Source organism: Bufo gargarizans, chromosome 6 (assembly GCF_014858855.1).
Source record: "Bufo gargarizans isolate SCDJY-AF-19 chromosome 6, ASM1485885v1, whole genome shotgun sequence".
In the NCBI taxonomy this organism is placed as follows: domain Eukaryota; kingdom Metazoa; phylum Chordata; class Amphibia; order Anura; family Bufonidae; genus Bufo; species Bufo gargarizans.
In genome coordinates this window covers 22394087-22407816 of record NC_058085.1, presented here as the reverse complement: position 1 = coordinate 22407816, position 13730 = coordinate 22394087, and the positions used below count along the sequence as shown (strand labels likewise).

Genomic DNA, 13730 nt, shown 5'->3' with positions numbered 1-13730 from the left:
TCATAGAAAGACGACAGTGCTGACAAACATTTGTATAAGAACAGAGAAAAAGCTCCAGACCAAATAAGGGACTAGAACCCCCCAGAGAAGCACCGGCAGTTATGGCAGTTTCTGTGAGGTGGGGTTATTGGAAAAAGTACACACAGGGCAATTATCAGCAAGACAGGATAGCCGGTAGGGCTATGTGAGCCTGAGTGTCCCCCACACCATATACACTGCAGGGGGGGAGAAAACAAACATGCAGAAATCCGGCAAAGTGTGTTTCTTACTGACCCTGGTCTGGAGCAGCCGCCCGACCATTGTTTCGCTCACGCTTCCTCTTGGGGCATACTCCAAACTACCATACAGCCCTCCTATATACTCCCACAGTTAAAGGGGTTCTGCACTTTCAATTAACTGACGATCTATCCTCTGGATAGATCATCAGCTTCTGATCGGCCGGGGTCCGACACCCGGGACCCCCGCCGATCAGCTGTTTGAGAAGACAGCTGCGCTCCAGGAGCGCCGGTGCCTTCTCACTGTTTACCGCCGGGCCGCCCGCCCACTGACGTCACGACTTGTATCAACTACAGTGGGCGCGGCTAAGCTCCATTCAAGTGAACAGAGCTTAGCCGCACCCACTGTAGTTGATACAAGTCGTGACGTCAGTGGGCGGGCGGCCCGGCGGTAAACAGTGAGAAGGCCGCGGCGCTGCTGGAGTGCCGCTGCCTTCTCAAACAGCTGATCGGCGGGGGTCCCGGGTGTCGGACCCCCGCCGATCAGACGCTGATGATCTATCCAGAGGATAGATCATCAGTTAATTGAAAGTGCAGAACCCCTTTAAGTGCCGACCAATTGCATGCCTACATACAACCGCCCATTATTATGCAGATTGGTGACCCATCCCTCACCAAGGATCGCGCCTCTCCCACAGCCAATCAGGTCATATTTTTCCGGATACCGCGTCACATATCACGTGACCCGTTCGGCTTGATTGGAAGGGCAGCATAATTATGGGCATGATTAACAATGCCAGTAGTGTTCATGCACAGTGGACTCTGAGTGTGACATATGTGTATATACATCCACACTGTGTCTGCACATTGGGACACCTGTTTGCACTGTATGAATAGGTATTTCAGTTTGGGGTGTTTGTGAATATTTGACTGGTAGACACTGTGTATATATATATGTATGTATACGGACATTCACTTGGGCTCTATTATGAGCTTGACACATGATGGATTTCCTCTCACAATGTGATCTATACTGTACACAGTGCTGCCCTCCTGTATTGCAGCATAGGTCTCTTCTACAATGAATGACATGGATGCACATTGCACTGTTGTCTGAGGTTTGTACATATGTACTGTACACATTGCTGCTCTGTGTATTGCAGCATAGGTCTCTTCTACAATGAATGACATGGATGCACATTGCACTGTTGTCTGAGGTTTGTACATATGTACTGTACACATTGCTGCTCTCTGTATTGCAGCATAGGTCTCTTCTACAATGAATGACATGGATGCACATTCACGTTGTCTGAGGGTTGTTACTATTTACTGTAACATTGCTGCTCTCTTTCTGCAGCATAGGCTCTCTACAATGAATGACATGGATGCACATTGCACTTATCTGATGTAGAGGTTTCTTGTTATGGATTTGTATGTATGTGACTCACTTTCCTTATTTACTATGAGGAGTTAGGAGGTTCACTATAATATTCTCTTCTGCTGGTTTTAACTTTTTAGATGATACTATATATACTGTCAGACGGAGGATATAGGATTATCATATATGTGTTAGAGTGATGCAGGAATACCCGATGTGTTATAGGACTTGCCATGTGACCCGCCGGGAGACGTACCACGCCGCGCATATGCGGCGTAAGTATCAGGCATATGTCCAGCTTAGGCCTCGTCATACCCCGGGGGGGGCGGCACATGATGTGGATCACATGACAAGAATACGGGTGGAGGAGTCTTTCCCTCAATAACAGAAATGGGCCGGGTTCCGCACGTGCAGAAAACTAATACAAACAAGGAAAGGAGGCATATAACCACAGCGGCCGCGCGGTGGGTCACGTGACTCGTACGTCATATAATGGTGACGCCTTAGCTTGCACAGCAATGATGACGCACGGCGATGATGATGCTGCCCTTCCAATCAAGCCGAACGGGTCACGTGATATGTGACGCGGTATCCGGAAAAATATGACCTGATTGGCTGTGGGAGAGGCGCGATCCTTGGTGATAGATGGGTCACCAATCTGCATAATTATGGGCGGTTGTATGTAGGCATAACTGTGGGAGTCTATAGGAGGGCTGTATGGTAGTTTGGAGTATGCCCCAAGAGGAAGCGTGAGCGAAACAATGGTCGGGCGGCTGCTCCAGACCAGGGTCAGTAAGAAACATACTTTGCCGGATTTCTGCATGTTTGTTTTCTCCCCCCCTGCAGTGTATATGGTGTGGGGGACACTCAGGCTCACATAGCCCTACCGGCTATCCTGTCTTGCTGATTACTGCCCTCTGGGCACTTTTGCCAATAACCCCACCTCACAGAAACTGCCATAACTGCCGGTGCTTCTCTGGGGGGTTCTAGTCCCTTATTTGGTCTGGAGCTTTTTCTCTGTTCTTATACAAATGTTTGTCAGCACTGTCGTCTTTCTATGATCACTGCTTCCGTGTACATGTTTTTATGATCTACTGCTGATGGATATCCAATAAAGAAATGATTGTTTATGATAACTTCTTGTGTGGGACCTTTTTTAAGCATTTATAGGTGATATACGAATAACTCCATGAGATATTTATGTGAGCAACTGTTTTTTGGTGTTTTACAAATTAATTTATGAAGTTATTGCGAGACTTCGCGAAGCAATAACTTCAGCTCATCGGAGCCAATACATTCTAATACTATACGGAGCTCCTGCCCTGTACAGTATTAGAACAAAGTTTTATGCGAATCGACTTTGGAAGTCGATTCGCTCATCCCTAGTCATCATCATAGAGATTGTACTGAAAACTACAATAGTCTGTCTGATCGGGGTGGTGTAGAGAGAGAAGAGTAGAGGACCTAGGACTGAACCCTGATGAACTCCAACAGGGAGATAAGAAGAAGCAGAGCCAGCAAGTGATACATTAAAGGAGCGATCAGAGAGAAAGGAAGAGAACCAGGAGAGAGCAGTGTCCTTAAGGCCAATTATATGGAGCATGGTGAGAAGGAGTTTGTGGTCTACCGTATCAAATGCTGCAGCGAGATCAAGAAGAATCAGTAGAGAATAGTCACCATTCCTGTTTGCTGTCAGGAGATCAGTAGACATTTTAGTAAAGGCAGTTTCTGTAGAGTGCAGAGAGGGAAAGGCAGATTGAAAAGATAGAAGAGAGTAAAAGAGATGTTCCAGAAGTCTAGAAATGAAGGGGAGGTTAGAAACAGGTTGGTAGGTGAGCGGCACAGGTCGGGTCAAGATGTAGTGGGGTTATAACAAAATGTTTGAAAGAGGATGGGAAGCGAGAGAGAGAGAGAGAGGTTATATATTGTAGTAATCACAGCCGGGGAGAGGGACTGGAGAAGGTGTGAGGGGATAGGATCACTGCTACAGGTGGGGGGTCGAGAAGCAGCCGCTGTCTTCTAGAACACCACAAGCTCTCACCCCTGCGTCCCACACGGAGCAGAACCCAACAAATCCATCCCCAGCCCCCACACAAACCAAACAGAAAAGCTGAGGCTTCCAGAGTCCAGAACGAAGCCGGAAGAAATCCCACCCAAAGAAGACTTCATGGCCTCCAGAGAAGCAGCTTCATGTCCGCTCTCACCTCCCCACAGCAGGACTTCTTCACTTCTATTACGTCGTCTCTGTCCCACAACCCCGAATAATTATTTCATACCTTTACCTCCCTCTGCCCCCCCGTACCCCGTCTGACCCCCCTCATCTCAGCTGAGGACTATGCCTCTTATCTCTAAACCATCGGCAGCGTTAGATGAAGCTCGGAGCCGCCGTCCTCTCAGCTTCTCTACGTTACTACTCGCTGCTCTTCCCACATAACCTGCTACATGGACATGACAGAGACTCAGCTGTAGTAACTGAACATTACACATACACAGCTCTGCTACATGGACATGACAAAGACTCTGCTGTAGTAACTGAACATTACACATACACAGCTCTGCTACATGGACATGACAGAGACTCCGCTGTAGTAACTGAACATTACACATACACAGCTCTGCTACATGGATATGACAGAGACTCCGCTGTAGTAACTGAACATTACACATACACAGCTCTGCTACATGGACATGACAGAGACTCAGCTGTAGTAACTGAACATTACACATACACAGCTCTGCTACATGGACATGACAGAGACTCAGCTGTAGTAACTGAACATTACACATACACAGCTCTGCTACACGGACATGACAGACTCAGCTGTAGTAACTGAACATTACACATACACAGCTCTGCTACATGGATATGACAGAGACTCAGCTGTAGTAACTGAACATTACACATACACAGCTCTGCTACATGGACATGACAAAGACTCAGCTGTAGTAACTGAACATTACACATACACAGCTCTGCTACATGGATATGACAAAGACTCAGCTGTAGTAACTGAACATCACACATACACAGCTCTGCTGCACACACTGATAGAAGTCTTCAGAGGCATATTACACATAAACAGCTTGGTTGTATGCACATACAGCTCAACTACACAGACATTACACGGATACAGCTCATCTATACAAACATTACAGGCTTACAGCTCTGCTACATACAGACTGGGATTCCACACAGCACAGCAGAGTCTCACACACAGAGCAGAGAAACCTGGTCATGTGATCTCCATGACTCCTCCCACACCTGATCACATGGTCATGACATCATCACAGGTCCTGTACCTTCTCCTGCAGCATAACCTGACTCCGCCCACACCTGATCACATGGTCATGACATCATCACAGGTCCTGTACCTTCTCCTGCAGCACAGCCTGACTCCTCCCACACCTGATCACATGGTCATGACATCATCACAGGTCCTGTACCTTCTCCTGCAGCACAGCCTGACTCCGCCCACACCTGATCACATGGTCATGACGTCATCACAGGTCCTGTTCCTTCTCCTGCAGCACAGCCTGGAGCCCGACTACTGCATGGTGGTAGAAATTACAGCCCAGGAGGCTCCATAGTGAAGGGTTGTCAGAGGAGGACACGCCCGCCCCCAGGTAAGTGGAACACTCGTCACATCCACACATATAAGGCTCCACAGCCACAGAGATACACAGCTCCATCCGCCCTTAAAGGGAACCTGTCATGTGGATATCTGATTATAATCTAACTAATTATATACAATCGTTAACTACTAAAAAGTGCCTTAGATGTAGTCACTTACTGGTGTGACAGACGGTTACCTCATAATATACACACAAAGATGCCGCATGCTAATGAGCTGATTCGAGTCCAGTGTGATGTCATTGAGTCCAGCGTATATGTATTTCTGAGCTATAGCCACTCCCCTGCCCACCTGCTGCTGATTCCTATGGAAAATAACTGTCACTCAGCAGCAGGTGGGCGGGGAGAGTCAGGAGCTCATGAATATTCATGACTCATCATTATCAGCTGGAGATTTTCAATACAAGATGTTGGCAGATTGACTGGGTCAATTAAAGAAAGTCAACTACTACGCTTTCCCTTTAAGTGCAAGGATAAGTTGTGTTATACAACAGCTATCTACTACTAATGTCCTTTAGGACTATTTAACACCTATTAATCCTGCACCTTCCAATATCCTAAGACTTAACTTTTATTGCTTATAAATAAAATTTATAGTAGTGCACCAACATACAGTTAGTGATTTAAAATTCCCAGTATCACTGGCCTTTATATGTCACTTAGGGCATGTTGTCAGTATAGTTATCTGACTTCATATGCCTACTAGTGGATTAGAACACATTATTGCCATAGCAGGCTGCGCGCTTGCCTGTATATATTATCGGCACTGTGTCTTAAATTTTTTCTATATACATAGGCCACAGTGATTGCTGTTTAAAATTCGAGCCTCACGGGGGGCAGCGACCCAGACCTACATTTTGATGCATTTTGTCTCTGAAATAATAAAAATGAAGGCACAGTTGCAGTTTAGAAATTGCCCTTTGTAACGACACCCCGGGCATAAAAGGGGATAAACGCAGTTTATGAGATATTCCCTTTCCAGATGCAAAGGCATCTACTAAAGACACCAATCTCCCGAACGGCATACAAGGGAATGCTCCAAACTCCGGACGGAACCTCGCGAAAAGCTGCTAGCAGACGAATAGGAAACGTACCCAAGCGTCTTACACTCGCAGCAATCAGTCTCTAACAGCATATATACGAATATTTAACTGTGCAGCTACTGCATAAAACATAGACATTTAACATATCCAAAAATGGCACGAATTAGACCAGGGGTTCAAAAGTTATTTGTGTTCGGATCGGCTATCAGAAAGGTGTCCCTAACCTATCAAACCCTATCTTCAACAAGCAGTAGAATTGTGCCGTAACTGCTGCTGTAGGGCAGCCTAAAGGGGGCCACCCCTATATGAAGTGACTGTAAGATGGCGTGGGTGGGTGGGTGAAATCAGCTGAATCGTCGTCAGCCTAGGCCCACAGGAGCCTATAAATAGCCTAGTACCCACCCAGCCTGGCCTCACAGGTGCAAGTAAGTAGCCGTGTAATCAGCCTCTCCTCTCACAAATACAGCCAAATACTAGTATTTTGCTTAACACTAAAAGTCCTTTGTGACCAAAGGAAGCCTGACTTTTCTGCCCAAAACCAGTTTTTACAGAGATAGGCTGTGTGAGATAATTGGCTTAACTGGGTGTGGTAAGCCAAATAGGTACAGAAAATGCCTCTATTCACAACAACAGCAAAACTACACAAAAATACATAACTCCTATCAAACTGAACAGAACCCCCACAGTCAACTTTATCCCCAGATGGCTTGGATCTGAGCGCTCAATATATCCGAACAGCGCTCAGATGCCACAAACAGTCAAATTGCCTGGGGCAAGAGGCTGGCACCAAGGCTTCTCCACCACCCATCAAATTTGAGGTGGCTAAAGTGTCAATGGGCGGTGTGAGTTGCAAACAAATGGTCATATTGTGAAAACTATCAGGACTATGGCTTAGCCGTGGATTTTTTTGTGGCAGCAGGAATAGCTGAACGTTTTGATATAAGATTTGTGTCGGTGGGCTTGAAAATGAGGGAGTGGTAGCAGTTTAGAAATCATGTCCTGATTTGTCAGCTCACACTCTAGTTTTGAACATTCCACCATTTATTCCTATGGGACCAATTTTGCCACAAAAACGCTAATATTTTGTGAACGATTCGGCGAAACATTTCACAAAGTAATAGCACACCAATCTGGAACAATCCGCATGTTTTGGTATATTACTGTCTATGTAGTGTAAAAACTGTGGGAGGAGTTAGGGGGGTAAATTTGGCTATAATAATAAGAATATATATGTGAGATAACAGTAAGTGGTCTTGCCACAGTTATTTTTCAAGTTCACACTGCAGTTATTTCCTTCAGTTATTGAGCCCAGACCAGCAGTGAAGCGACTCAGAGATCAGGTGTAATGGGAAGATCCGCACTTGTTCTGTGTTTTTCTCCCGCACCAGGTTTTGGCTCACAATAACTGATGGAAATAACGGATCAAATAACTGAAGTGTGAACTCAGCCTAATCTACAAACTCCAGAGAACATGAAGCAGGAGGTAAAGACGCAGCTTCTGGGGCAGGACACCAGCCTAAAGATAATAACATAACATACAAATCACAAGAGATTGGTTCTAGTATACAATGCATTTCAAGGGCGGCCTTCCTCAGGTGCAACAAAAGCCTGGAGCAGGGGCGTTATATAGAAGACATATCCAGGAGATCTCAGAGACGTGGACTAGAGCAGGGGACGTTATATAGAAGACATATCCAGGAGATCTCAGAGACGTGGACTGGAGCAGGGAGCGTTATATAGAAGACATATCCAGGAGATCTCAGAGATGTGGACTAGAGCAGGGGGCGTTATATAGAAGACATATCCAGGAGATCTCAGAGACGTGGACTGGAGCAGGGAGCGTTATATAGAAGACATATCCAGGAGATCAGAGACGTGGACTGGAGGAGGAGACGTTATATAGAAGACATATCCAGGAGATCTCAGAGACATGGACTGGAGGAGGGGGCGTTATATAGAAGACATATCCAGGAGATCTCAGAGATGTGGACTGGAGCAGGGGGCGTTATATAGAAGACATATCCAGGAGATCTCAGAGTCGTGGTCTGGAGCAGGGGGCGTTATATAGAAGACATATCCAGGAGATCTGAGAGACGTGGACTGGAGCAGGGGGCGTTATATAGAAGACATATCCAGGAGATCTCAGAGACGTGGACTAGAGCAGGGGGCGGTATATAGAAGACATATCCAGGAGATCTCAGAGACGTGAACTGGAGCAGGGGGCGTTATATAGAACACATATCCAGGAGATCTCAGAGACGTGGACTGGAGCAGGGGGTGTTATATAGAAGACATATCCAGGAGATCTCAGAGACGTGAACTGGAGCAGGGGGCGGTATATAGAAGACATATCCAGGAGATCTCAGAGACGTGAACTGGAACAGGGGACGTTATATAGAAGACATATCCAGGAGATCTCAGAGACGTGGACTGGAGCAGGGGACGTTATATAGAAGACATATCCAGGAGATCTCAGAGACGTGGACTGGAGCAGGGGGCGTTATATAGAAGACATATCCAGGAGATCTCAGAGACGTGGACTGGAGCAGGGGGCGTTATATAGAAGACATATCCAGGAGATCTCAGAGATGTGGACTGGAGCAGGGGGCGTTATATAGAAGACATATCCAGGAGATCTCAGAGACGTGGACTGGAGCAGGGGGCGTTATATAGAAGACATATCCAGGAGATCTCAGAGACGTGGACTGGAGGAGGGGGCGTTATATAGAAGACATATCCAGGAGATCTCAGAGACGTGGACTGGAGCAGGGGGAGTTATATAGAAGACATATCCAGGAGATCTCAGAGACGTGGACTGGAGCAGGGGGCGTTATATAGAAGACATAGCCAGGAGATCTGAGACGTGGACTGGAGCAGGGGACTGGAACGCCCCAAACATAAAAATTCATACGTTTCTAAAAATCACTAAAAACATGACTGGATAAAATGAGTGGCCCTACAAGAAGAGGATCACACCCCCAAGGATATATAAATACAGGACTCGAGGCTGACGTTGGTTTCTAATTCAGAAGTTGCAGTGAGCGTCCCGGGGGGAAATCAGGTGACAGCGGCATTAAAATACAAATGATGGGCACAAAATGGGCATAAAAGTGTGATTTAAAGACTGAAATGAATTCAGGCACTGATCTCACACCGGTGACATACAGAGGGTGGTGCCCGCACTATATGCAGGGGGGTTCAGCCCAAACAGGTTCTGGCACAAGAACTGGCAGCAAAGTGGACAGACGGACACTGTCACTGATTTCAGTAAGTAACTGGTGTTTTTAAAGGGTTAAATGAATTTGGGCTGAACTGAAATGTATATGATGTGGGGCATCACCCTCTGTGTGTTGGCAGTGTGAGATCAGTGGCCGAATTAGCATAACACCGTGGATGTCACTGTTATAGGGGGGGGGGGGGGGGGTGCTATGGATGACATTGTTATGGGGGTCTCTGTAGAAGTCACTGTTATGGGGGGTATTAATGCTCCACATTGGAGAAGGGCAGAATGACCCGGGGAAACAGGGAGAGATTCTGGAATTCCTTGGATTTCTTCATTCAGTCCCTCCGGTGTCAGAGTCCGCATCCTGACCCTCCAGAAGTCTTCTCCACCGATCAGCCGTGCAGACCCATCTCTACACCATGTGGGTATCAAACCGCCATCTTTATTATGTGTGATGGTGAAATGACGGACAAACTGCGGTTAGATTTCCCTGCATTAACCTCCCTAGCGGTAATCCTGAGTTTGGCTCGGGGTTAACTTACACTTCAAGAGGTGGTAACCCTGAACCACACTCAGGATTAACATGGGTTAATTAGAACGGGGCAGGAATGGATGCGGACAGCACACAGTGTGCTGTCCGCATGCGCATTTCTGGAGCGCGGCGCCAACTACCGGCCGCAGCGCCGGAAGAATGTATCGCTTCGGGTACGAAAATACTACAGGAATTAGACTGCCAGGGAAGTTATCCCCTTTAGAAAAAATTTGGAAAAACTCACAGTTTTCAAAATGTTAATATCCGCTTTTCCGGCAGATAGTGATACCTCGTAAACCAGTTATTACTTTACATCCCACATATGTCTGCTTTATGTTCCTCCTTCTGTAAGTGTCCTTTTTTTTTTTTTAGAACAGGCTTAGAAGTTTAGAAACAATTCTTATAATTTTTAGTCAAATTTCTCAAACTGCTTTTCAAAGGGGTTCTCCGGGCTTTTATTATTGATGATCTATCCTCAAGATAGGACATCAGTATCGGATTGGCGGGGATTTGACATCCGGCACCCCCACAGGTCAGCTGTATGAGGAGAAGGCGCGCGCCGTCTCCTGTCCTGCTCGCTGCTGCCATGTCTATAGCAAGTCGGAAGAGAGACAGGAGACGGCAGGCGCGCACAGCGTGTGCCTTCTCTTCATACAGCTGATCGACTGGGGGTGCCGGGTGTCAGACCCCCCCCCCCCCCCGATCTGATATTGATGACCTCCGCTCACCTATGATCTCGATGCGCTGCTGGTTCCTATAGTTCTCTCGTGTGCCGGCACACTTACTTGCGCGTATGTAGTAGGGATACGGGAACGCCGACTTCTGCTGTTCAGTGTCCGGAATGGTATGAAGGATACGTCTATTCCTCTCAAAAGGTTGGTGCCGCAGTTGCACTCGATGGATTAATACCGCAGTTACACCAGACGCATTTCCAAACTGTACGTTTTCTTCCTCAGTGGTTGCAATAGTATAAAAATGAGGGACCAATCGCTCCTTATCCAGAGCTGTGCTGATATCAGAACCTGGGCCGGACCGCGTCAGGCTGTTCTTGTAGTATTCTAGTCATTCACAATGCACACCCTCCGGTTTTTTTCAGTCTTTCTATAGACCAACAAATGAAACATAGAAATGATGTAGATTATAAAATCCAATATATATAAAATACAAAACATAAGTTGATCAACAAGTCATAAAACTGGGAATAAAAAAATAGAATTTAATAGACACGTAGTGTAAAAGGGCTAATGTGGTCTTCATTCCGGGCTGTTACTTCGCTCTGCAGGTCTGTCTGCATTTTATTCTATATATTTTTATTCCCAGTTTTATGACTTGTTGATCAACTTATGTTTTGTATTTTATATATATTGGATTTTATGACATATCATAAAACTGCCTTGACCTCACACATGTTTCAATCCATATAAAAAGAGAGAACACAACATCTTCTCTCCATTCAGGTTCCTGCAATATAGGATCCGCTCAGTGGAGATCTTCTATATAAGATCCTTCTCCTGATTGACCCAACAAGGATGGACAGGGACAAGATGGCGGAGAGTATAATAAATCTCACCCTAGAGATCCTCTTCCGGCTTACTGGAGAGGTGAGAGATTCTGATGATGTCACATTACATCATCTTCTCTATGTTACTAACAGATGGACATGACTGGAGAGGTGAGGGACTCTGGAGATGTATGGAGTGATATCTATTACTGTGTCTCTCCATAACCAGGACTACACAGTAGTGAAGAAGACCTCTAGTGAGCGCTGTCAGGTCCCTGTGTCTGAAGGATGGGGAAGAACCCTGAGCCCAATCATGGAGCCTCCACCTCACCCCCTGATACATGAGGAAATCAGTAGAGAGAAGATCCTAGAACTCACCAACAAGATGACAGAGCTGCTGACTGGAGAGGTGACACTGCTGGGAATGCTGGGACATTATACAGGAACGCTATGAAGGGATCTGGGTGATGACTGTATCATTGTGTTGTCAGGTTCCTATAAGGTGTCAGGATGTCACCGTCTATTTCTCCATGGAGGAGTGGGAGTATTTAGAAGGACACAAAAATCTGTACAAGGACGTCATGTTGGAGGATCACCGGCCTCTCACATCACCAGGTAATAGACCTGACTAAATACTCACGTCCTCTCATTATCTGTATGTAAGGGATGGATTCAGTCACTGGATGTGTTTCCTACTGTTGGAAATTGGCCACAACAACACAAAACTTCTTGAAGCAACTTCTTCTTCAAAAGATTCTTTTGTTTAAGCCTTATTCACACATCAGTGTTTTGTCAGTGATTTCCATCAGTGGTTGTGAGCCAAAATCAGGATTTGAGCCTCCACAGACATAAGGTATAAGGGAAAATCTGTACCTGTTCTGTGTTTGGAGTCTTACCTGGTTTTGGCTTAAAATCTCTGATGGAAATCTGAAGAGCAGCAAGACATCATTGAAGTCAATGTAAAATGTAGGTAGATTATGGCATAAGAGGTAAATGGAAGTGAATTACAGCCGTGGTAAAAGGCAGCGCTCTGTTATAAGTCCTGGACACGGTCCTTTATACCTCAGAGAACAAAGGAATAATTAATATTTTAATTCCAGTTTCCCGCAGTGTATGGCTGTACGTAGACTTCAGTGTTTTACACACAGATTCCATCATTATCATACGTAACCATAGATCTACTCAAGTTACACCGACAACAACTGCTAATTGGATAAAAGTTCCTTATCACGATCTCTTGTTGCATAAATAATTAGTTCTTGGGACCTTCCATTAATCCTCTCCAATTCAAGTACCAATCTCCATTTTTCTCTCCGAAGAGCCCCATGGTCCATAAAGCCAAGATCGGCTCTTTCATTTATCACTGGTCCAACACCAAGGATTGATCCTGATCATAAACCTGCAAATGGTTAGTTTTAATAGACAAATACATTTATCTTTGCCAAGGCTTCCACTTCTAGTGTAAAGATTATCTACTTTCTAAAGGTCACCATTCCATCATAACATCTTTAATCGATTACTTAAAGGCCTCTATTTTCTCAGCAAAAGTAGTCAGTACTAAAAGTACTCAGTATTCACTTCAAAATGGTGATTAACTCTTTAGTTAAGCTCCTTTTTTGAGGTGTAAACACAAGGAAGGTCCTTTACTATTCTGAAATAAGCCTAAATTAGACGTATTTCAGGCACAGATGTCGCTGCCATGTGGGGGCGTCAGGTCTACAATTGCCTGTGTGCAGTAGGCGGGGAAGGGAACGGGCCGGCAGGCCTGTCTCATTTACCATTTTCTACATATGTTTCAGGTGTAGAAAAGGCTCTAAATGTAAGACAGCTTGGAAGCTCTCTTACATATAGAACTGTTGCTGAAAGCCCTGAAGTTATGGAGAGGCCTGCGCCTAAGGCTCCATTCAGACGTCCGTAATGTGTTTTCCAGATCCGCAAAACACGGACCGCGGCAATATGCGTTCTGCATTTTGCGGACCGCACATTACCGGCACTAATAGAATATACCTATTATTGTCTGCAATTACGGACAAGAATAGGACATGTTCTATTTTTTTCGGGAACGGAATTGGGTCCGCAATTCCGTATCTGGGCAGCACTTCGTTCTGCCCCATAGAAATGAATGAGTCCGCAATTTCGTTCCGCAAAATGTGGAACGAAATTGCAGACGTGTGAATGGGGCCTAAAACACAGGTCTTAATAAATGT

General features: G+C 45.7%; 1 protein-coding gene across 1 annotated transcript in view; it reads right to left on the bottom strand.

The window, feature by feature from the left end:
* Nucleotides 1-13730, bottom strand: part of LOC122940391 — a 1778572-nt gene that overhangs the window by 1181559 nt on the left and 583283 nt on the right. The window lies entirely within an intron of this gene.